We start from the raw sequence: 26551 nt of genomic DNA, 5'->3' as shown, positions 1-26551 counted from the left end.
GCAGGAGCGCATACAAAAATATTATCTATAAGATGTGACTCCAATTTTCTAGAGCTGGGTTTTTAGTTGAGAAGGAAAAAGAAAGGTATGTGAAAGCAGCAAAGCACGTGTAGTCATCAATATTAAGGAGTCTCAGAGAAAGCATTTTGAAAAAGGTGGGTCTTGAACTGAAACTTTCAGGATAAGAGTAGAAGGGCACCTTGGTTTGATTGAACAATGTCAGCGAAAGTGTGATGATGACATTCAATATGGATTATATGGGGGGGATTGATCAAGATGGCCGAGTACGAGGATGTGGATCTCACTTCTGCCCATGAACACATCCAAAATACATCTACGTGTGGAACAGTTATGACTGAAAACTAAACGGAAACTGGCAGAAACTGTACAATCAAGGTTGTAAGAAAGATCCACACACAAAAGGTAAAAAGGGGAGAAAAACAATTGGGTCAGGACTTATGCCCCTGGGAGGGGACTCAGAGCAAAAGGGAGATCACACAGGTGGAGACCTCCCCTGTGTAGTGAGCGTCGAGAGCCACAGACTGGACATCACATTCCTGGGGTCCTGCACAGGGGAGATGAGCCCCCTTGTCTGGCTGGAAGCCAGCTGGGAATAGCAGGGGGGCTGCAGGAAGCCTGGACTCTGGCTCTGCTCATGAAGAGTGAATGCACACTGGCTTGCCCCTGACACAGGGTGGAGAGTACAGTTAGAGGACAGCTGTAGTGGTTGCCAGGTTCCCAAGCCAAGAGAACGCTCCAGCCCCGCTCACTCCACGTTGCAGCATGGCATGGGACCTAGAGCTGCCAGGACTGGGGAGAAAGCCCGTCCATGGGATGCAGGAGCAACCTGGTCCTGATCCCAGGGCAGAGCCTAGGGGAGGTGGTGGCCATTGTTGGCGCTTGCTCAAGCAGCGCACCAGAAGCCACTCCACCACAGTTCACACCCTATATATGCTGAGAGTCCAAGTGGGCCCTGTCTGCCCTACGGTGAGGCTCCACAGCGAGGCAGAGGTGGCGGAGGCTAAGAGCAGTTATCAGCCGTGAGGGACAGAGGAGGCTTGCACCTGAGGCTGCATCTGAGCAGAGCAAGGGAAACAATTGCAGACGTCTGCACAGGCAATGCATCGGAGACAGCTTGGACCTTTGTCTGCAGGTGACACAAGCCAAGAGTCCGTATGGGCCTCCATCTCCTCTGGGGCAAGACTCCTTGTGCTGGGAGAGGAGAAAACTCACACTTAGAGGGAAGGGAGCCAGCCTGGGCCCAACCCTGAGAGCTTCAGCTCCAGTAACATGGGATCAAATCCCACCCCCAATAGGGCAGTGAGGGCCGTTGAGCAGAGGGGAAGTCCCACCTCACACCCAGCTCCAGCTCTAGCCCCTCCACCGCCAGCCCTCACCACCACAAAGATGAGAGCTGCCAGCACACCCTGAGGAAAGACGTGACTTACATCCACATCAAATCCAGCTCTCCCGCCAAAGGCATTGGACATAGGCAATCTGTATAGGGACGCTCCCACATAAGAACACCCCTTCAAGACTACAATAGGTAACTGTTTTACCTGAATTCAGAGGCAGAGAAAGTTAAGCAAAATGAAAAGGCAGAGAAACTGCTCTCAATTGAAAGAACAAGAAAAAAACACCTGAAAAAATAATGAAATAGATATAACCAATATACCAGATTAAGAATTCAAAACATTGTTAATAAAAATGTTAACTGAATTAGGGAAAGGAATCGATAAACACAGTGAAGATTTTAACAGGGAACTAGAAAATATAAAAAAGACCCAATCAGAAATGTAGAATTCAATAGCTGAAATAAAAAACACACTAGAGGGGGCTTCCCTGGTGGCGCAGTGGTTGAGAATCTGCCTGCCAATGCAGGGGACACGGGTTAGAGCCCTGGTCTGGGAGGATCCCACATGCCGCGGAGCGACTGGGCCCGCGAGCCACAATTACTGAGCCTGCGCGTCTGGAACCTGTGCTCCGCAACAAGAGAGGCCGCGATAATGAGAGGCCCGCGCACCGCGATGAAGAGTGGCCCCCACTTGCCACAACTAGAGAAAGCCCTCGTGCAGAAACGAAGACCCAACACAGCCATAAATAAATAAATAAATAAATTAATTAATTAAAAAAAAACACACTAGAGGGATTGAATAGCAGACTAAGTTAGACAGAAGAACACATGAGTGATCTGGAAGATAGAATAATGGAAATCACCCAATCAGAACAGCAAAACAAATTTTAAAAAATGAAAACAGCTTAAGAGATCTGTGGGAAAACATTAAATGTATCAACATTCACCTTATAGGGATTCCAGAAAGAGAAGAGAGAAGAGAATTGAAAATGTATTTGGAGAAATTATGGCTGAAAACTTCCCAAACCTAAGAAGGAAACACATATCCAGGTACAGGAAGCACAGAGCCTTCCAAACAACATGAATCACCAAGACTTAAAATAAAAATGGTAAAAGTTAAAGATAGACTTCTAAAAGCAGCAAGAGAAAAACAAAGTAACATACAAGGGAATCCCCATAAGGCTATCAGCTGATTTCTCTGCAGAAACTTTGTAGACCAGAAGGGAGTGGCATGATATTTTCAAAGTGCTGAAAGGGGAAAACCTGCAACCTACTATACTCTACCCAGAAAGATTATTATTTAAAACTGAAGGAGAGATAAAGAACTTCTCAGACAAGCAAAAATTAAAAGAGTTCCTCAATACTAAACCTACCCTAAAAGAAATGTTAAAGGGTCTTCTCTAAGTGGAAAAGAAGTAAGTATTATAGGAAAGGGAAATGCCATTAGAAAAGGCAAATATATAGTAAGAACTGAGGTTCAACCACTTAAATAAGCCAGTACGAAGATGAAAAGACAAACAATTATAAAAGCAACTATAACTACAATAAACAGTTAAGGGATAAACATGAAAATATAAAATATGACATCAAGAGCTCAGTGTGGAAAAAGGGAGTAAAAAATGTAGATCTTTTAGAATGTATATGAACTTAAATGACTACCAGTTTAAAACAAGTAGATATAATTGTAGGTCAACATATATGAACCCTATGGTAACCACAAATCAAAAACCTACACTAGATACACAAAAACTAAAAAAGAAAGGAACACTAGCATACTACTAAAGAAAAGAACAAAGCCCAAAGTCAACAGAAGAAAGGAAATAATAAAGATCAGAGAGCAAATAACTAAAATAGAGACCAAAAACACAATAGAAAAGATCAATGAAACCAAGAGCTGGTTTTTTGAAAAGATAAACAAATTTGATAAACCTTTAGCCAGGTTCACCAAGAAGAAAAGAGAGAGGACCCAACTAAACAAAATAAGAAATGAAAAAGAATACTCTGAACAGTTACATGCCAACAAATTGGACAACCAAGAAGAAATGGACAAATTTCTAGAAACATACAACACACCAAGACTGAATACAGATGGCCAGTGGACACGTGAAAAGATGCTGATTAGTAGAGAAATGCAGATCAAAACAACGAGATATCACCTCACACCTGTCAGAATGACTATCATCAAAAAAAGTCTACAAATAAATGTTATACCAATGCAGGGAGGGGCAAGATAGGGGTAAGGGATTAAGAAACACAAACTACTATGTATAAAATAGGTAAACAACAAGGATATATTGTACAGCACAGGGAATTATAGCTATTATCTTATAATAATTTTTAATGGAGTGTAATCTGTAAAAAATATTCAATCACTATGCTGTACACCTGAAACTAATATAATATTGTAAAGCAACTATTCTTCAATTTAAAAAACTATGGATTATATAAAGGAGACTTTGTCTCAAGGAGGTTGTGAGATCTGGAGAAGATTAGATGGGTTGGGGTTGGATTAGGAGAGAAGGGTAATTAGTGGGGTTTTAAGATTAATGATTCCATCCCACCTCCCATATTCAAATCAATTGCTAGACTCTAAAATGCAGAGGTCAAACACTGTGTCTTCCATGTGCTCCCAAGCTTAGCATAGTGCCTAACAAAGAGTAGTCATATAAAATATATTTATGGAATGAATAAATTCTTCTCAACCTTATGGGGGTGTCATAAATCCTTTTAGAAGTCAGATGAAATTTATGGGCTCTTTCCTTAGAAAAATGCAAATAAGTACACATACACACACACAATCTTCCATATAATTACAGGGCGTTCAAGGACTCCCTGAAGCCCATTCAGGGTCACCAGGTTAATAATTGGTGATTTGGAGATGTGTGACACATTATTTTTGCCTTGCAAATTATTCAGACTCTTTCCCATGATTTAAACTTAAAAGGAATTGTCCCATCAAGTTTTGCTAGTTGTAGAAAAGTTCTCTAGAAAAGGCATCATGGTGGATTTTATTGTTGTATAGGATACCTATTTCTGTGAACACACTCCAAAGTCTACTCTAGACAGCTTTTCAACCCAATTCATTCTCATAATCCTTTATAATCCTAACTGTGGTTTTGAAAAAGTAATGCATTTATTATACTTTTACAGAGAATATTCAGAATATTATCCCACAGTAATATGTAGTTGCTTTTGTAGTTTACCTATGTAACCTTATACCATTAAAGACAAATAAAAAGAATCACCACAAATTATGTCCAAAGGAACAATGTTTCCAACATTTTTCTTTTACTTTCTGTGAGGTATGGCAAAAATAGCCCTTAGTAAAACATGGACATTAACACAATAGGAAGTTAATATCTGCTTACCTATTGGAAAACTATTCAGTATTTGAGTATAACCTCGACTACTTAATATTTTGACTAAGAGGAAGTGGAAGAAGGGAAAGCATTCTTAAGAGTGAAACCTTGGATATTAGTGTCTAGATATGGGATTCTTTCCTGTTCATTCCTCCCACCTCCCTGAGCTTTGCTTCTGTGTTTTTAATAACCAGTTTCTCATATCTGCACTTAACACCCAGCTTGAAATGTATTCCTCAGCATCTTTTTCCTGTATCTCGTGGTTTTCTTTGAGTGCTTTGTGCAGCTGCATCAATCAGAAATAATGGAAAAATCAGATGAGGTGACAAGGGATGGCAGGTTGCTTTTGTCATCACAGTTTACCCTTCTCACTATTCAGGTGCCTGGGACGTTTTTAGACCATTAATGCCATTGATAGCCACGCGTGCCAAGTGTGGAACTCAATGGGAGCTATTTAAAACAGATATAAAAATAAATGTAAGGAAATATCTGAATTCATCAACCAGTTCTAGAACTTTTCTGGGAGACTTGCTCTAATAATGACACCCAGAACATCAGCAGCTAGCTTGTCAGGCTAAGCAGGTGTGTTTTCTTTCTAGAGCCTGTTACCTGAGTGCAAAATGGATTTATTGGTATAAATAGTCTCTACTATACATCAGTTGCACATATACCATTTCAGCTGATCCTTAAGACAACTGTAGGAGCTTGTTCCCATTTAATAAGTGAAAAGCCAATGGCTCAATTAGGTTATTTTATTGACCATGGGTTACTTACCAATTAGGTGATGACCCTGAAATTTGAGGCGGAGACAATTTGCTTCTAAAGGTACCTTGCTAAACTCCCCCTCCTACTGAAGAAGTTTAACACACACACCCTACCCCACTCTCAGCCCTGTTTCTAGGACATATGTGATACTTCAGTGAGAGGAGAATTTAATTGGCATTGTTATCAACCTCTCTGGAATTGTGAACAATATATAAATAAAACAATTTGGAAGGTCTATAGTTTTTCATATAAGTGCCTGTGCCACCAACACCAGCAGCTTCTTTAATACTAGCAGGCAGAAATGATCAAGTGTATCTCTTTCAATGAGAACATCCATATTGTTTTCCAATAGAAGAGTAACACATGTTTGTTAGAAGATGACCTAAGTTGATCCATTCTTTAGTAACCTGGGAAAGTTGGATTGCTCTGCTAATCCATGGGGATACGTTCTTGTCAATATGGCCCCAGGAGACTGGGAGTGACCTGTGTCCTCTGTGCATGTGGCTTGGGTCAGGGGATGTGAGGCCAATGCGAAGCAGCTTCAGTTGACCTTTGGGACTTTTCATGCAACTGTAACATTAAAATTTCCAATGGCAGAAATGTTTTTTCCAGTGTAACCCGGACATTCAGAGGTTGATATTTAAGTCTGGTAGAAAATAAAACTTGAACTTAAAAATAATCACATATTTATTGTAACTCTCTAGGTTCACTTTCTCTAGCAATTACCTTCATTTCTGCAAAACAGAAACTTTATTAAGCAACTACTTGTGCCAAGCACTAAGCTGAACCTTTTACCATTGATTATTGTATTTTATTCTCTCAGTGACCCTATGGCTTTTTTTTTTTTTTTCCTATGGCTTTTTTAAAAAAGGTTCATCCCAATAATCACAGTAGAGTGGTGTGGGTTTTGTTACAATGATAGCAATTTCTGTCAAGATAGGATTTAAAATATTACACTCCTGACTTTTGCTATCCTTCCTTCCAAGAAAAAAAAAAATGCTATTTATGAGAAGCTCAGTTTAATAATATCAGATGAGCAGAATTCTCTTTTTTAAACTGTTAGCCTTGATGGAAGGCATTTAGATATTAAAGGCCCTCGTTCTAAGACAGTTCACCACAAAAACAGGTCCAAGGGTTATCCATGCATTTAAAATTTTAAATCTAAATTTAATCTTACATTTCCACCAATCCGAACTCAGAGCTAGTATCAATGTTGATCACAGAAAGAGATATGTTTCTAATTAACTAACTTTAAAGCCCTATCTTAATCACTTAGAGCATTCTTGTGCACATCTGTGCTGCAGGAGGAACTGGATTACCTCCATGGTGTATGTGTGTCTGGGTGTGCGTGTGTGTTTAAAGCAATGCTATAACTCTATACAAATGCGATGCAGCACTGCTTTAAAGTTTAGAAGCAAATGTGTGCTTAGTAATGTAGTTTAAAAATTGAAACCCCCTTCTACCTTATATGTTCTTCTCTTGTAAATTGGGCTTGTTTGTGGAGGACAGCCATTTCCAATACTGTGACATATACATCCCAGAACTTCTTCCCTCTTACTTCGATGGGACCTAAATGAGCACCAGAGCCAGGGCCTCTCATGTGGTTTTGCTTCATCTTACAATGACATCAGTATCTTTCCATTCACCTCATTTTTATAAAATTGTGCCCAGAATGAATGGCAATGCCAATAAAGGAAACTGAGTCCTGGGAGTAATTTTTTTTTAGAGTAAATGAAGTGATGTGATAAACAAGTACAACCTGACGTGACAACATGGCATAAAGCCGTGATACGAAATGTTTCATTCTATTCTTGTGAATGTTTTTTTAAAGCTTTTATGCCTTTCACATGTCTTGTGTGTGTATATACTGACCAATGGAAGTATAATTCGTGTTCAGATATTTATTTCTCTCAGTGAATGACCAGATGGTTCTTGCCTATGTTGGAAGAGAACCATTTTGCCTATTCGATAACTCTGAGAGACATTACATATAACAAACTAGCCAGGATGATCCACTGTAGCCCGAGTGAGAAACATGTAGCTTTCTCTACTTTGTAAAGTTGGCAGAGACTCACAAATGCCTTTATTCTCATTTTTTAACTGAAATAGTTTGTGTATTTTTCCTACCAAAGTAACAGATGCTCAATGTGGAAAACTATGGCAATACAGGCAAAAAAAAAGAGAGGAAGAATGCTTATAAATTAATTTTTACTACCTATAACTTGCCACTTGGAGATTGATGGTCATGAGGATACAAAGCTGACGTTTCTTTGAATACATACTGTTTGTCTGACACTGTGCTAAGTGCTTTACATCAATCAGATTATTTAATCCTCCCCAGAACCCACTGATAAAGGTAATGGTATTAATCTCCTTTCATAGATGAGGAAACTGAAGCTCAGAGATATTAAGTGAATCGCCCAAAGTCACACAGCTAACAGGTCACACAATAGCAGAGCTAATTGAACGTGGGATTGCTGGACAGCTAGCTGTATTGGTTTCTATGAGTTGCATATGTGTCAGATATTCCTTTCACTTGCTTTTCAATTGAATTTATGAAGCTTTTGTTATACTAAAGTGTTTAGTTTTGCACAGACGAATCTATACTTTTGTGATTTCTACCGTTAGTGCCATGTTTAAAAAGGCCTTTCCTATTCCTAGATTATAACATGGGAGGGAGAAAAAAAGAAATGCTAACAGTACCAGAAGATAATAATCACAAGCCAGAAAGCCAAGGTATCTGCCGAAGTTGTTACCAACAGGAAGAAGTAGGAGATGTGAGGATGTGTTTGAAGGCAGTGGCAGAAGAGGACATAACGCTGTTCCCTCATTATGAGTATCAAGTCCAATAAGCCAATTAAATACACTTCCTTTCATGCCTCCTACCCTCCCCTTTAAGCTCCTGCATCAGGGTCTGGACTGGGAGGAGGGACTGGAGGAAGAGAGGAAGGCTTCTTACATAGCTGGTGCTGTTTGAGGGTCTCTTTGGGGTGTCAAATGCCTTCTCTGTCAGGCAGTAGCCAAATGCCAGCACTGTTGTGTGGCACGTACATGTGTTCTCTTGAGACACTCCTGGGGAGATCTCACCCACAGGTGTTCCCTGTTATACAGGAAACCCTCTCTGGATGATCTCTGATCACTTCCTTCTCTCCGCTCTGACCCCAGGAGTATGTTCCTTGCCCTGAAGGCAGCCTTCCTGAGCATAGTCCTTTCAATATGGCACATGGCTCCCCTCCACTGGGACCACAGGGAAAAACAAAATTAGGTACCCTCTCCCTTCCAAATGGTAAAAAATGGAGGCTGCTTCCATTGCTGCCCTTTCTTCTTGCCCTGCCACGTGGACAACTTCTGACAGCCTCCTACCTTCAAAATCTCGAAGTCCTGACTCTCGTCAGGATCTGTGTCCCATATTTGGCGGGGGTGGGGGGTGGGGGGAGCATGCATTAGGTTCTCCCAAGAACTCTGTTTTAGGAGCAAGAGGAGGCAGGCTTTTGGGTCCTGGCAGCTTGGCAGTCATTCACTTTGGGGAAAGAGATGCCGGCCTCCCCTTCTGGCAACCATCCCCGGTCTCTATGAGAGGTTTTCCTGGAGCACACCTACCCCTGTGCATCTCCTCCTCTTACTTAGGCTGTTAGACATTGATGGAGAAGAGTCACGGGGCCAATATTTCTACCTTTAGCAAGTTCTGCAGAAACGTGGCAGCACCTCTCTTTAGCATTTGTAGGTATTAGTCCTCGGCGTTAGGACCTCAGCTGAAATGCCAAGGTGTTCGGAAAAGTCCCACTCCACATCATACGCTGTACAGTTATTTTGTGCTGTGGAGATATCATGTGATAGAAAGTTTCTAATTTTTTTTTTCAGAATGGATTGTGAGTTATCACAGATGTTTTCTGATTAATATATTACTTTTTATTTTTTTAATTAATTAATATATTTATTTTTGGCTGCGTTGGGTCTTTGTTGCTGTGAGCAGGCTTTCTCTAGTTGCGGTGAGCGGGGGCTACTCTTCGTTGTGGTGTGCGGGCTTCTCATTGCGGTGGCTTCTCTTGTTGCAGAGCACGGGCTCTAGGCGCTCGGGCTTCAGTAGTTGTGGCTCGTGGGCTCTAGAGCGCAGGCTCAGTAGTTGTGGTGCACGGGCTTAGTTGCTCTGCGGCATGTGGGATCTTCCCAGACCAGGGCTGGAACCCGTGTCCCCTGCATTAGCAGGTGGATTCTCACTGCACCACCAGGGAAGTCCCCACTGCACCACCAGGGACGTCCTGTATATTACTTTTTAAATAGTGGCCCAAGCCATCAATAAATTGACATTCATTTTTTCTAGAGGTATAATCCCACTACAATAAAATGGAAAAAAAATCAAAGGAGTGTTCTGTATTGCAAAGCTATTTCTATGTCACAGTGTGTAGTCTTTAGAAGCAGGATTTTGTTGATCTTGGTGACAACAAATTCAATATATCTAATAATCCTGCATAGCAGGTCTTCATTCTCCTTCCTGTTGATGTGACAGTCACTCTTTAATGAAACCTTATTTTGTATACTATTTGCATTGTAGATCAGGAACGAAGAGCTGAGTTTGCTTAAGCAATAGCTGAGCTGTTTATACTTTTTATATTCTTCCATCAAGAAATAATTACCCTTCAACCAACCTTACCTCTTTCTACTTTGTATATGCAAACTACCTAAATAAAACATACGCAAACTCCCAAACCACACATCAGTATACAGAAACAATCAGGACCCAGAAAAGCATAGAATAGCGTATGCATAACCTATTCCACTTCCTTGTACCAAGGCATTCATTCATTCAGCAAGTCTATATTGAGCATCTACCGTAAACCTGCGAGGCAATAGAGTTGCTTTTGCTCGTTTATTTACTACAGGAAAGTAGAGAATAATGTTTGTTTTAACTCCAGTTCTATAAAATTGGAATGTTATTTCTGGCTGAACAAAGATAATATTGTAGTAGAACTTCGGTATCTCACTGGTTGCTGTCCATAATTCTCTGTTGGAATACATCTACACATGGATTCGTTTTAAATGGCCTTCGGCAGTTTACTGTAGGGCCATCTGGCCATTTGCTATCTGTACTCCCAAAATAACATGCAGTTCTAGAATAATCTGGCTTTTGACACCCTTAGAACTCAGTTATGCCCTGGCATATATTACTGAAGTGTTAAATGGGTATAAAGTAGGGCATGTATTGACAATTCAGGTAGGATATGCAGTACTCTAAAATAGCCCAGGCCAATAAGATGCAGACTCTCAGTACAGCTAAATTATAGTATAATTACATTTTTAAGATTATAAGAATTTTTTTGTTTTATATGAGAATTTCACTGCATAGTTACTTTTTCTAGGACATTTTATTATGTCATTAAAGGTATACCATTTCCATTTATATCCACTTTAGTGTTTAAGGAGTTGTTTGTACATCTCTGTGGTTATGATTCACAATAATGTTAGCACAAACTGTGAATGGATGAGTCTCTACTGCAAATATATGCCCACTGTTCAAAAAAGGATATTTCAAGGTGGAAAGTAGAAAACTCTTCTGCAAATAATGTTAAACCTCAAAATAATGTTCAGCATGTCCTGAAAGATGACCATGGATTGTTGTGATCTTTAAACAACCAACATACTATTTCTTTAAAAAGCTTAGAAGAGGGAAATCCAACCATATGTTAAAATGTCTGATTTTTCTTCTAATTCTTTTTCCTATAACAGCAGAATTTTGAGTTTGAGTGGGTGCTCTATAAATACCTGCTGACTGCCAAAGGAAATATATTAGAATTTAGAAAAATGGTGAGTTTTTTTTAAAGGAAGAGTAAAACTTGGGTACAAACCTTTCTCCATTGCTTCATTTTGGGGAGCCTGTAGCTTTCTGGTGTTTCCTGTTGAATATCCGTCCTAGTGTAGCAAGTGATAAACTGGCTCGAACAACTTACTGTAGGATTAGACCCTTAATAAGTTCAGATACTAGAACTTATGGATAGAGAAGATAAAGTAGGTTTTTACAACAGTTAATAGCATAAAGAATAAATTGCAAGTATGAGAAATAAAAGGCACTATAAAAGCTTAGTGCATATTTTGAGAAGAACTAAGTAGAAATTTTATGTATTCATTGAAATTAACCACTGAGTGTAAGTATTAGACATGTGTAAAGAGAGAATTAGTACCTAGAAGCTAGATCTTAAGGAATAAAACGATAAGAATTCAACATATGTCTAATAGAAGTTTCAGAAGGAAAATTAGAGAAAATGCTAGAAGCAATAGTCAAAGAGATTTTGGTAAGAAATTTCTAGAGATTATTATTTAAGTCATGAATTCTCAAGGTAATGCATATATTTGGTTTTAAAAGATCAGAGGGTGCAAAAAGGATCTGTAAGACAAAACAAAATTCCTTTCCCCAGTTCATCCCACCCCAAACTGCCCCCCCACCCCAGCTACCACTTAACAAAACTTTTGTTTCTTATCTTGCTATTTCTTGATTTTTTAAAATATGAGATATTATCTGTTGACTTCCTACAGTAGAAATGGTGATTTAGTTAGCCCTCTTACTGTATGAGCATGCACATGCAGGCACTCACATATTTTTCCCTCTCCCTAGCCTTCCAATATAGCTGTATCTCAATTTTTGGTTAATTAAATACTCTGTGTTTATAGCATTATTGCTATGTAAAACTGTTCCCTGCTGAGCATCATTGTTTTCTATGCTAAGATTTCCTTCCCTGAACAACTCTTCATTTTTTCCTGGAGGTAAATATTGCTTTAGCTTTATCTGCTTGGTTTCTGTGTCACTATCACAAACCCATTCCTAGCTCTGCCACCATCACTAACTCATCTTTTTAATATGGTCAGACACATCAGGAAATCTATCATTTCCATTTTTTTCCTTGGACACCTCCATCCTGGAGGCCTAGATTCTCCTGCTCCTGTTCGTTTTATGTTGCTCTCTGGACCCTTGAGTCAACTATTTCCTGGATCCCACATCTTTCTCTTTTTTTACTTTATCATTTTAGTGGGGTACATCCACTGGTATCTCCTCAAGAAATGTAGGGAGCTAAAATTTCTTAAGATCTTGCTTGTCTGAAAATGGCTTTGTCCTTCCTCACATTTACTTAATACTTGACTGAGTTTTGAGCTCTCATTGGAACTCATTTTTCCCAGAAGTTTGAGGTAATGCTCCATTGTTTTCTACTTTTTGAACTTCCTGTTGAGAAGTCTGATTTCTGTCTATTTCTAACTTGCCTGTGACTCGTCGTGTTCACTCTCCCAAAAGGTATTAGATTTTCTTTTTTATTCTTGGTCTTCCGAAATTCCATAATGATTCTAAATGGATTGGATTTTTGTTCTTTTCTTATGCTGGGTATATATTTCCTTCACTACAAAGAATTTTCTTACAATTTTTCTTTGATTTTCTCACCCATGATTTTCTTAGTATGTATGTTCTTCAACTCCTATTAGTCATTATTGAACCTTAGATTGACCTTATTTTGTTATCTCTTTTCCTATTTTCTTCTTTGTTTTTATTTTGCTTTCTGTAAGATTTTCTCAACTTTATCTTCTAACTCTTCTACTGATTTTTTTCAGTTATGATATTTTTATTTGTAAGCACTCTTTCTTGTTCTTGAATTTCCTTTCTAATCACATCCTGTTTCTCCCATCATGAATGCAAAAGCTTATTTTATCATTATGGATATCATAGGATTTTTTTTTAAGTTTTCTTCTACTCTCCATGTTGTCTCAGTTTCCTCTAAGTTCCCCTTTTCTATTTGTTTGCTTCATCATATTAACTTGATGTTAAAATTTTCCTCAAATATCTGATGGTGACTGTCTCTCCATTCATATTTGAGGTGAGACCTTGAAAGATGATTAGAATTTCAGAGACAGGGCTTGTTGACCAGTGACCTTTCTCATAGGAATTCATTTGTTTCATTGTGGTATCTCCACATGTCAGCGTTGCTAGGTCAGCCCAGTTAGTTTCCAGAGAAAGGTTCCTATAATGTCCTGGAAGGAAAATCTCCAGCTGTCTGGGAGCCAAATGGAGGAGGGGTGCTGGAGAAGCATCATTAATAAATAGACATCCTTTCATTTAATTTCCCTCACCCTTGCCTTTAGCCTTGCCTGGTCTCTGTGGTCCAGATCATCCAGTGAGGAAGCCTTTCTGCTGCTGAGGAGGGAGGTCAGGGGAGAAGGACAGTAGTTGCTTGGCTGCATGGGCTTGAGGAGGTTACCAAAGGGCTTGTGTTCACTTTCTATAGAATTGCTACCAGTTCTGTTTTCAGCTCTGCTCTGCCATTGCACCTCCAGAGGCACTTGGTGTGTCCAGTTCCTGAGCCTTCCGGAGTTTCTCTGGAGCAAATGAGCTGCTGTCTCTTTGCTAACACCACGTACGCAAGCAGAATCACCTACACTTACAGAAGCATTCTGCCTCCTTCTCTCTGCTCCAGCACCACTCATCCATCTGCTTTCCATCTCTTGAAATCCAGTTGACATTTCTTTTCTCTTGTCATCTTACTCAATTATTCTTGTTGTCCCTGAGAGTCCATGCCTTTTAAAAATTCCCATACCATTATCTCAGTAGAGCTTCAAAAGGCAGGGGGATTTAAAATTGATGTTTACTCTGCCATGTTTTCCCCAGTCTGTTCTTCACACCGCAGCCAGCATTTTTATTCAGACCCAATCTGATGAGAAATTTCTCAAATGGCTATAAACCTCTTACTTATATTATTAAGGGCAGAAAGTCCTCCCCCTGGTTATTTCTCAAGCCTCGTTTTTGACCTCCCCCTCCCCTACCTTCATTGCTATCCACACTCACTCAATGCTCTGGCCATATTTTGCTTTTACCCCTGAACCATGTTTTCTCACCAGGTCCTTTGCACATGCTGTTGTTCTTAACACAGTCCATCTCTCACATTCACACCTGGCTACCTTCTAATCATCATCGAGGTCTCAGCCGAAAGATCACCTTCTCTGGAGAGCCTTTCTTGACGTTAGCCCCCCTCCCCAGGCCTGGGTTCTCATAATCATAATACCTAATTCTCCCCTGATTGGAGCACCTACCCCATTGGGTATTTCATGAGGGCATCTTGGCTATTTGCCTGGCACGTAATAGGCATTCCAATTTGGGTTGAATGGTGAATGAATGTTTTTTTCTCTGACCTTTTTCACTCAGTATTTTCACTGAGTATGTCAGTCTTTCTTTACCTTCAAGCCTTGGTTATATTCTAGTAATAGCCCAGCACTATACCCATCTCTTCCAAGCTTAGAAATACTACAAAGTATAGAAAACCTGAAGAAAGCGGAAGTGCTAGTACACTCACTTTGTACATTTAAAGGCTTTATTTCAAATGTAAAGTTAACAAAATTGTATGTTAAAATATTAGTTTGGAATAAAGACAGCTTCTGTGGCTTAAAAACCAGAACTTGAAGTGAATCAATACTTAATGCTGTAGCATTGGAAAAAAAAGGAGGTTGTGCTGGAAGTTGGATTTGCTGGTAATTTTGATTTATTCAGGTTGTGGGTAGGAAAATGAAAAAGGAAAAAATAAAAGACTGGATTTTTGATGCCCATCTGTTCATGCTTCAGAGACCTGGAAACTGATGTTTTAAATTTCCTGGTTTTACTTTTCTGGTTTATACAGCTTTAAGAAGGGAGAAGATGCAACCTCTCAGTTAGAAAAATGAAGGAATAAAAGGAAAGACAAGGAAAAGCATAAGGTAGAAGAAAGCACCACAGGAAACAAATAATAGAAAGGGAGGAATATATTTGTTTGATTTATAACATTGAGACTTTTTGTAATTAATGTGCCTCTAGACAGAGAACAAATCTTTGATTAGTATACAAATGAAAATAAGGTAACATTAAAATGCCTGCCTTAAATGGATGGCTATAGTGTAACTTGTGAGAGTTAACAAGGAAAATGCATCTTAAAAAAAGGCATGGGTCTCTGATTTATAAAGTAGCTTAACTGTGAGAGGGCCAGTGGAGTCAGAGACTGGAGTTTTTAGAATGTTGATTATCTCTTTAGTAACCATGACAGCATAATGTTGACCTTCTCCATTATTATCAAAAATAAAAAATAATAGTATTTACTGAGCTCTTACTATGTGCCAAGCAACATGGAAAACATAACTCTGCAAGGCAGCATTATTATTAGCTCCATTTTACAGATGGGGTAACTGATAATTAGAGAAAAAACTCTTTCCCCAGGTTAGCTAATAAGTGGCAGAGCCCTGAATTTAAAACTATACAATATACCTCGAGCCCTGCTTGACCCAGTGTGCCTTTTTGCCTCTTAATAATTGTAAGATAATCAGTAGATTTGATTAGAAGTTTGATCCTCCTACTTCCATTAGAAGTCTAGGGGACTGGTCTCATTCTCGTTGAACATATGAAGAAACCCAGGTTTCAAAAGATTAAGTGACTTTATTCACAACCGAACAAATTTTTAAGAAAAATTCTTTCCTAAACTCAGTTCTCTATTCTTTTAAATTTATTTTTAGTTAAAAAAGGAACATTTTTGTTTCACAATTCATATTTTCTCCTTTTCATCCCCCAAATTCTCTTATCAGTTTTGATGGTTAGCTCTCTCTTCTTGTACAATATTCTCTTGTTGTCACTGTCTGTCAACATAGATATGGTACCTTCCACTCTTATCATTTTCCTGATACCCTGTTCAGGAAATTTCACCCATCATGGTATTGACTCTTTCCCCTCTTTTCCACAACAGTATCCAGTTGTATTCATCATCTCAGGCTGCCATAACAAAATACCATAGACTGGGTGGTTTAAACAACAGGAATTTACCGTTCTGGAGGCTGAAAGTCTGACATCAGGGTGCTAGTATAGTCAATTCTGAGGAGAGCTCTCTTCCTGACTTGCAGCTGGCTGCCTTCTGGCTGTGTCCTCACATGTGGCCGTGGGAGGGAAGGGGGAAGGGGGAAGAAAGAGAGAGAGAGGGAGGAAGAGAGAGCTCTTCCTCTTCCTGTAAGACCACAGTCCTATCGGATTATGGACCAATCCTTATGACCTCATTTAACCCTACTTACCTCCTAAAGACCCTATCTCCATACATAGTCACATTCAGGGTTAGGACTTCAACATATGAATTTTGAGGGAACACAATTCGGTCCATAGCACCCATAAAATGATACCATGCTCTAAAGGATACTCTCCAATTGGAAACACTGCCCTAAGGGAATTCCTATTTTTGTTTGGAAAGGAGTGATCCTTTCTTCAATACCAGCACATTTTACCATCTTGCTTTCAACCTCCAAATAATGGCCTCCAAAAAACATTGTGGAATAGGACATGTGATTAGAGATCACTTTTAGAGTTTCCTTCAGTGCTTTACTGATGCTGTAGAAGATATGGGATTCCCAGAGTAATGTGAACATTTACTTGCTAACAAGGTAAATCCATACCGAGCAGCTTGCTGAGTCTATGTGCACGTGAAACAGCCACTTCTTCTTGCTTGAAAGAAATTACTTCAGATTCACATTTGGGAACTTTTTTCATTTTTGTATACTATCGTTAAATTAAGCGGGGTGAATGAATAGAAGCTTTTAAAACTTCACTTCTGAGTTATTAATGAAACCAATGATGAGCAAATTATTAAGTTTGAATGGAAAAGTTAGATCATTGTAGTAATGGAATCAGTAAATACAGTTTAGTTTAAAGGTAATATGGATAGCTTAAAATTTCTGAGGGTAAGAGACCAAAATAAGTACATATGAAATGTCACTACATATGCTCTAAAATTTTTGTAAAAATAGACACAACCTCTTGCTCATAGAAGGAGTTTAGATATTTGTTGAATGAATATTTGTTGCCTGAATCAAGACAGTGACTCATTTACAAAATAGGAAATCCAGTGTTACCCAAGATGGCCTTAGAAATAACTCCATAAGTATGGATGTTACATAAAGAAGCAAGGAAATGGGAAGTTTACTTTGATTTACTTAGCTCATCTACACATCATTACCAACTCTCTTTTAATCCTCTCAAGAAATTTGGAAAAACAGATATTATCCCATTTCATAGATCAGAAAACTGAGGTTCAAAGAAATTAAGTGATTTGAATAAATTCACAAATACAGGAAGTACCGATGCAATACTGGGTACCAGTACTACAGCCTGGGTTCTCCCCTCTTCAACATGCCCATTGCTTGAGTGGACTTACTTTAAGGTGCTTCACAGAGATTTCTCTCCACCTGTCCTCCCAAAAGAATCTCATAGGCTTACTGTGAAATTATCCCATTTGTGATTATTTTCCTTGAATTAAGGTATCGTGCTTTTGAAAAGTGGAACATATTGAGCATGGAAGATGATTAATACATTGTGGGAATTTAAGATTAGTTTCCAACAAGACCAACAGGGAAGAACAGGGCATGATTCAAGGTAGATGCAAGGGGATGCATGGTGATGAGCGTGGCGGGGATGGGGGCCCTGGGCCACTGGGAAGGAGTATAAAGCTCTTAGGGAATTAACAGCCAGTCGGTGGAGAGTGCTTACGGGGGAGGTAGGAAGATAAAGATTCACTGTTTGCAGTTTAGCCTGCAACTTTGCTGACTGTGTTCAATTACTACAGTAAACCTTGTGTAAATTAGAGGGTTTTGTGGTGCTTAGCTCTTTTCGGGGGAGGAATGCGAAATCATGAGAAGTGTGCATGCATCTGTTCACAAGGATGGCTCTGGGTTTGATAAACATGGGCTGTAGCAACATGCAAGGTAGCTTTTCCTAGTCTCATACATTGTTAAGGACCTTAAGTTTTCTGTATGGGAGGAGTATATATATTATCAAGGGATTTTATAAAATTGCATAAGACAAACTGCTCATACTAGTAGGCAGTTAAATTAGCAGTGTGTACAATGTAAAACACTTTGGAATTAAGAGAGATTGACATATACACACTACTATATACAAAAGAGATAACTAATAAGGACCTACTGTATAGCACAGGGAACTGTACTCTATACTCTGTAATGACCTATATGGAAAAAGGATCTAAACAAAGAGTGGATATATGTATATGTATAACTGATTCACTGTGCTATACACCTGAAACTAATACAACATTGTAAATCAACTATACGCCAATAAAAATTTTTTAAAAAGAGAATGAGGAATTGAGGCATAATTATTTAAGTTAAATAATACTAATTACATAAACTCTGTTGCCAGAAGAAGCCATGTATTGTAAATAAATGGTATAAATAAGGTATATGGAAAGTGTTAGATTTTCAGAAATGATTCTTAGAAATGCTGGTGGAAAAAAATATAAAGAAACAGACTGATGGGAACAGAACGATCTCTTCCTTATGACAGTCATATATCCCAGCTATTTAAAGGACAGACATCAGAAAATGATGGACCTTAAACAGAAGAGAGGAAGCTGAAGCTTCTCTTTTTGGCAGCCTTCAAGAGAAGATGCTGTCTTGACTAAGTGTGTCATCCCTGGGTCCATACATGGATAATGAGGCCAGTCTGATAACCATAAATATGCTTTCAGTTTCAGCATGCCTTTCTCAGGCTAACAAGTAGGGTTTGCTTGTTAATTTTAACTGAGGCTAGTTTCTATGGATCCTGTTTTCCTATCTTGTCACAAAACAGATTCTTCGTAGTCAAAGCAAGACACCCTTGTTCAGTATCCTCTCTCAGACTGCTGTCAATGTTGCATGTTGGCTTTGAAAATTTGCACCATGGGAATTGAAATTTGGTTCAGGCACGAAACTTGAGCATTTAAATGACATGGCCTAAACAGCCGCGGTGTTGTTGGATGGCTGTTCCGCCAAAGCATTTGTGCTATGTGCATGTGGATGGTGATTGACTCATCTGTGATTCAAATTTGTTCAAATAATGTTCTGCCAGAGTTTCTTGTTGAAACAGCCTTCGTAGACATGTGCCATCTATTTTATGAATATTAGCCCATAGCCATCTCCAGTAAAGAGGAGCAGCCATCCTACAACCAACCACCAAGCATAAGTCTGTCTTTCTGTTTAATGTTGTGGTCTTCAAACATCTAGTTTTAATTATGATAGACTTCCTTGTTTGTGATTCCTTTATTTAGTGAAGGCAATGTGGCAAGAAGTATAGGGGGTGTATGCGTGCACATGAGAATGCTAGATTAAGATCTTTACTTTTATACTTTATAGGTTTATATAAATCTGTTTACCATATAAGTGATATATTGGATACATGTGGGCAACATGATTTTTTGATTATCTTTGATATTTGCTTATGTGGCTAAATTCTAAAAATGTTAATTTTGTAATTAATTTCCAACACATTGTTTGGAAACAGTGAATAGTTTTTGTTATACATCACCCAAGAACTTAGATCACTGAACTGCCTGGATGTGTCTTCCCAGTTGGTTTTGGAAAAATTATTTATCTTTGATTCCTTTTTCCCTTCTTTTCAATTCTCAACATGGTTTCTATCCCGGAATCCACAGAAATTGCTGTGATAAAATCGAATGATATTTTTTTCTGCTGTCATCCATATTAGCCTTGAACTGTATTTTTTTCTGTTACTTTTTTCACAGGTTTCCCTGATATCTTCAGACTTCCTTTTCTCTACTGATGTGTGGCCTTGGTGAATCGCCTTTTGGGCTCAGTTTCATCATTTGGAGAGGGAATGCATTTTCCCACTCCTCTGCCATCCCTACTATATAAAATATGCCATCACCTATCTGGTTCCCCATGCTTTTTGACTCAGGCTGTGCATCTCCTAGGGTCTAAAGTAGTATTTCCCAGGGTATCCTTTGTCGAATATTAATTCTTAAGGTGCCTCTTTGTATGTATGTGTGTGGGGGGGAGTGAGGGCATTGGGGGATTGGTCCTTGTTTCATTAAGTGCTAAGTTTGGGAAACAATAAATACAATGTCTCTATCACACAATAGGTATTAAATAAATATTTATTGAACGAACAAAAGAATGAATGAATGAACATATTTACTGAACATACTAGCATGTGCTTTGGGACGTTCTGTAGTGAAGAAATGTTTAACTTTGTTTAACCCAGCATTTCCAAAACTTGATCTCTCACAAAACCTTCTCTAGGGCAATACCTACACGTTCTGTTTCGTGATAAACAGAACACACCTTGTGAGACTTCAGCCTGAAGGGATGGCCGTACTGTTCTCCCTCCCCGACACCTGAGCTACATGTACACACGCTGAGCTTCCTCAGCCCCCTGTCTCCCTGCCTGCCCCACAGGCAGGCCAGTTTCCTTATTCCAGTTGCTAAGGCTCTCCTCTTTTCTCATTGGCTCATATTTGAAATAATCGTTGATGAATTATGCCCTCTCTCTGTCTCTTTAATCATCCACTCGTTTGCATCATTTTTTTTCCACACGCTATCTTCCAGATCTGCTTTGAGAAGCATGACTTAATCATGTCCTGTGGACTCTTATCTCTGGGTACTTATTTATGAGATTCTATAGGTTGAACTTACCATATTAAGTACTTTTCATTGAAATCTCTCAAAAAGATGTTTGTAGGCAACGTATTCCACATGACATACATTTTAGCCACGGCATTCTCTTCAACAACACGTGAATCAGTCTCAGTGTCCTAAGTCAACATGACTTGCTTTGTCTTATCGCCTTCCTCCTGACTACCTCTGTTGGTCAGCTGAACATAAGCTGGCTTCTCAACTTCAGCAGAAATCAGCTAAGGAGCCTAGAGCATTTCCTTTGCTTACCATCAATCTTAGCATCGGTTTAAGCTCCTCCCAAATCTGGTCTTTTCGGACTACTCCAAATAAGGCATTTGGCCATTCCTACAGGTCCAGCACCCACATTTGCGGGTGGTGCAGGGAAGCAATCAGATTTAGGTCTGGGAAGTACTTATTCCAGCTGTGTCTTTAAACATCCCTCAACATAGTACTGGGGTTTTGTGGCAATGCCTCTGGACCCACCCTGGGGGACAGAGGTGGGAAAGAAGGAGAGATGGCAGAGGGAAGGTTCTACTTTTGTTTCAAAGATTGGCTATTGGTTGGAAAAAAGTTGGGAGTGGGGTCCCAAGGCTAATAACAGATTGGAAACGACTACAGTAACCAGAATCTTTCTAAGAGTGAAAACATGTTTGAATAGGCCTTCTGAGAGATTCGGAAACAGGAAGGACATTCTGTGAGTAAGGTGGGCAGTAGCATTTCTTTAAGAAAAATTGAGGGGATGGTTAAACGGCAAGCTTACCATGTGCTCTAGAAGGCAGCTCACTGGTATTCTTTCTTTTCTCTCCTTCACTCCTTACCTCTGTACCTTTCCTCTTCTCATTAGCACCTCCCCCAGAGCTGAAGCTGGGGAGGAGGAAGGAAGTGTTCGGTCATGTGCCTATTTGCATAGTTACTTCACTGAGTTCACACCAGGATAGTGCGAATATTCTGCCCGGTTCTATAAAAAAGCCAGTATCACCCCATCGGTAAGGTATTATTTGCTTTTTTAGCATAGAACCGTTTATTGCCAGCCTTCTCTTCACTATACATTACAAATAGCATCTGATTAAGAATGTTCTGGATGGGTTAATTAGTGTGGTGACTATTATTAAGCAAACTGCTTGTTAGTATATGTCTCTTTGATCTTGGTATTGATGTGAAGTAATTGACCATAGAGCTACATTGAGAAAAGCTGGAATAAAGTTTTTTGATTTCTATTATGGCAATAAATTGTTTATATTAAACATGTCTATGAAAATATGGGTTTCATGTCACACACAGAGAATCAGAATAGACTGTATAGGATGGTAGTTGAGGATTGTTTTGTTTTGTTTTTTAGAAATAGTAATACATTTGTCCAGCTTGCTTCAAGATCAGCTCTGCTGAAACAAAGTAGTAAAAAATTATTACCGCTTACTGCTATAGAATATATGAAAACTGAAGTAATTTTAGCTTCCCTCACCTAAAGGACGTGTTTCCGTTTAGATTTAGCTAATTGCCTAAATACTTCTTTGGGTAACAGTTGCTCTATATAAAAGACTATTAGAGAAAAATATGAGAAGATATTGTAAACAAGGAAAGCATAGCACGTAACCACCTTCTTCCAAGTACTGGATTATTATCTATATTATTTATTGGTATTTTGTCCAGTTCTATTATTAAGTTTCCCCAGCTGTAGCATTTCCATAGGGAATTTATTCCATGAGCTAATAAATTACACCATCAGGGAGTTTTTCTGGAAATTCAGCTTAAATTTTCCCATTCTTAATTTCATCTCATTACTCCTAGTTATACCCCCTTGTACCCAGCTAAATAATTATTCTCTTTCCTTGGAGACTCCTATTATGTACCCCTCTAGTTGTCACTTAACCAGGCTATTCATATTTAGCTCCTTTAATCTGTCCTCATAAATCAATTCTTCCATTGCCTTAATCATTATTATTGCTCTTCTTAGAACGCTCTAATTTTCAAACATATATAGTTATCAGGTGCCTCAGATGAAATCAGCATTTGCACAGTGTTCTGCTCCCACAGACTTGGTCTCTCCCTTTCCTGTACGTCACGTTCCATAACCAAGCAGCATCAGTTAATTTGCTGGTCCAATCAGCCCAGACTCATCTTGTCAAACTCCAGGAAATCTACATAGTCTTTTCCATGTGTCCTACTGCTTTCAGGTTTATTTTATTTTGTCAATTTCATAATATTAATAAGCTGAGTTTTGGGTTTCTGTCCATATTGATAATCTGCATCTTCCCGTGTCCTTATTCACCACCACCTATCTAGTCAGTCATCCGCAACCTGGGTTAAGGTGGGATTCTGTTCATCCTTGAGAACATTTAGGAAATGTATTGCAAAAGAGCAGGCCTAGCACCTTGCCCACAGCTATATTCCTTGTCAGTGACCAGTTCCCGTTGCTTACAACCCTTTAGCCAATCTCCCGTCTCTTTTAATTTGCAATTTTGCTCACACGCTGGCCAATATAAAGGGATTTTATGAGCAAGATGGGTCATGATACTGTTTTCTAAAATGAAGATATGTTGTTTCAATGCCCATTGATTTTTGTGTGTGTGTAAGTGTGTGTGTGTGTGTGTGTGTGTGTGTGTGTGTGTGAATCCTTCGTGCGCCAATTTTGTAATTCTGTTAAAATCCTTTTTAAGCTTGTCTGGCGTTCTTTATCTGACATAAACAAATAGGTTACTTCGCTTGCGTTATTGTTGTTTTCCACATATGTACAGATGTTCCTTCTCTTACCATTTGTTCCATTTGTTTAGGAGAAGTTGAGGATATTGTCATAGTCATGTTTTTTCTTTTTGTGGTGATCGATGGGAACTTTCGTATTGATTTTTTAGTTCCTTAGAATCTCCTCAGTATTTTGAATTTATTTCAGGAAGAAAGTTGGTTACCTCCCTTCATGATTTTGGACCTGTGAGATCTGAAACTCTAATCTGTATATGCCCAAGTTTCTTTCCATTTTTTAAAAAATAAACTCTCTAATTTTTTATTAGAGCAGTTCTAATAAAACTGAGGTTGTGACCACTGAGTTTTTAAAGGTCCGTAGATGAGAAGAAAAATGTTTAGTACAGCATTCATTATAATTCAATAAATTTCCTTAACCTGATAATCTAAAGAGAGATATTAAATTCAATGTTCGTTTTTTAAATTGAAGTATAGTGGATTTACAATGCTGTGTTAGTTACAGGTGTACAGCAAAGTGACTCAGTTTTTTTATTTCATATATATATATTCTTTTTCAGATCCTTTTCCCTTCTTTTTCTATTTTAAATCAAGAATTAATGTATTATTTTATAAGGGCATACCAAGGAGTTTAGCCCCATTCTTTGTGTTTTATCTGTCCATATGCAATAACTACTTCATCTACTTATGACAGGGCACGGGTGTTGGGGGAGGTGGCTTATATATTCAGGTGATTTTTCTCAAAAGGCCTCATGAAACAAGCACAGAGTCCCCCACATCAAGCCTTTTGCTTCTAGAATGTACATAGCATACTACAGCCAGAGTGGATTTCCAGTTTGCAGCAGAACCCGCACTGTTCCTTAGCCTTGCTCACCTGCCCATTGGTTCGGAACTAGCAGTCGCCCATCCCCCTCTCCACAGCGACCTTCTGATCCCTCAGGTCACTTCTTGAGCACCATCTCTCCTCACCTCGCTTGAAATAGATGGCCTCGTCCAAGCCTTTGGGGACGCACTGGATTCCGCACCTGCCACCTGAAACGGTTCTTTTCAATTCCGTCTCTCTCTTCTTCTTCCCTCTCAGCTTTGTAAGGAAGCTCAGTGTGTGTTCTCTTGAATAAGGCCCTACTTCCCCTGCAGCAAGCATCCTGCCATTAGCACACCTGACGTTGTTTTTCTACTTCCATTTTATAAGACTTTTCTGTTTCCTCAGGACCCTGCTCCCTTCTCTAGCAAGTATCCCCAAGCGAGCACCCCTGTGGACACGCACCCCATTAAAGAAAACTTGACCTTGCCTTCCCCTCTCTTCTCTGTGTCCCCCTCTCTCCCTAACCAGTGTCTGGTTTCTCTCTGCCCTCACCCCACACGAACCACCCTGGGAGTAGCCAGTGATCTACAGTGTAACGAGGCCAAAATCGTCCTGTTGTTTCTGCTGCTGTAACACCTCTGCAGTGTTTCACACCCTTGTTTTTTGTTTTTTTTTTAACAGTTTTAAGAGCTCTTGGTTCTTTTTCCTACACATGCTTTAGGAGCTCTCAATTTACCTCAATAGTGTGATATTACTCTCAGTTTTCCTTTCAGTTCTTCCAAATGTCCCTCATCGCTTTCCTTGGTTCTGTGGTTCTTCTTCCTCACCTACCTCTTAAATGCATGTACTCTCCTTTTCTTCACATACTCCACAATCCAGGTAAGGGGCCGAGTCTCTGCATGGGCCTCAGGGCCTCTGAGAACACCCTTGTTGTCTGGCCCCAGACTGCCTCTCTAGACCTCAGATACCGGGACTCAGACTCTTTGGCTTGCGTCTTATTCCCTGAAGAGTTCATGCTCTTTCACACCCTTTTCCTTTGATCACACTGTTCCCTCCATTCAAAACTTCCCCCTCTCTGCCTTTCAGAATCAGTCAACTAAAACCCTCTTTAAACCTTTACTTATCCCCAAGTCAGAATTAATCTCCAGTTCTCAGTTTTAAAAGTTAGAATGTCCATTCTTGATATACTGTGTTCTGCCACAGGTTCCTTTGTTGTTCTCAAGTCTGTCTCCCACTCTGTCTACTGGTTTGCTCCCTAGTACTTGGTGAATTCCTTGGTTGCATTTTATGTGTTTGCTTCTATCAATAAGTAGCAGATATCGAACTCTATGACAAAGCATTATGGGAAGAAAGGGGTGAGATGGTGATGAAAAAAATATAAAAAGAAACTTCAAGAAATATTAGCAAGGGACCAAGCTATGTGATCCTTATAAAACCTTAGACCATTTGGGAGCCAGTAAGAAGACGAAGTCCAACAGATGTGGTTTTGGATTAGCTGCTGACCTAATAGTTGGGCTTCCCTGGTGGCACAGTGGTTAAGAATCTGCCTGCCAATGCAAGGGACACGGGTTCGAGCCCTGGCCCGGGAAGATCCCACATGCCGCGGAGCAACTAAGCCCGTGTGCCACAACTACTGAGCCTGCACTCTAGAGCCCGCAAGCCACAACTGCTGAGCCCACGTGCCACAACTACTGAAGCCCGTGTGCCTAGAGCCCGTGCTCCACAACAAGAGAAGCCAGGACAATGAGAAGCCTGCACACTGCAACGAAGAGTAGCCCCCGCTCGCTGCCACTAGAGAAAGCCCATGCACAGCAACGAAGACCCAACACAGCCCATAATATAAATAAATAAATTTATTTTAAAAAAAAAAAGAAATATTAGCAAAGTCAACTTAATAAAAATGTGTACAAGTACCCAGGAATACAGAACAGTCACGTGAGCAGAAATACCCAGTGTTAATTCAGGAAGTTTCAAGCATTTTTGTAGGTTAATGAGCAAAAGTATGTTTTGAAAATAAGCACTGGGCCATGCCATGACTGGAAAACATAGAACTCCAGAAAGACAAGTAAAGAAAGAATGCTAAACCATCGCTCTACCCTGATTTTTTATGGTATGTGCAGTGCAGATTTTTATAGC

The 26551-nt window shown here is 39.4% G+C and overlaps 1 protein-coding gene across 11 annotated transcripts in view; it reads left to right on the top strand.

Moving 5' to 3' along the window:
- The window catches only part of GTDC1 (glycosyltransferase like domain containing 1), a 424521-nt gene that overhangs the window by 297501 nt on the left and 100469 nt on the right, over window positions 1-26551 (top strand). The gene's annotated exons all lie outside the window — the stretch shown is intronic.

Source organism: Balaenoptera acutorostrata, chromosome 8 (genome assembly GCF_949987535.1).
Source record: "Balaenoptera acutorostrata chromosome 8, mBalAcu1.1, whole genome shotgun sequence".
In the NCBI taxonomy this organism is placed as follows: Eukaryota; Metazoa; Chordata; class Mammalia; order Artiodactyla; family Balaenopteridae; genus Balaenoptera; species Balaenoptera acutorostrata.
Note: the sequence above shows the minus strand (reverse complement) of the source record. Positions and strands in the feature narration are given on the sequence as shown.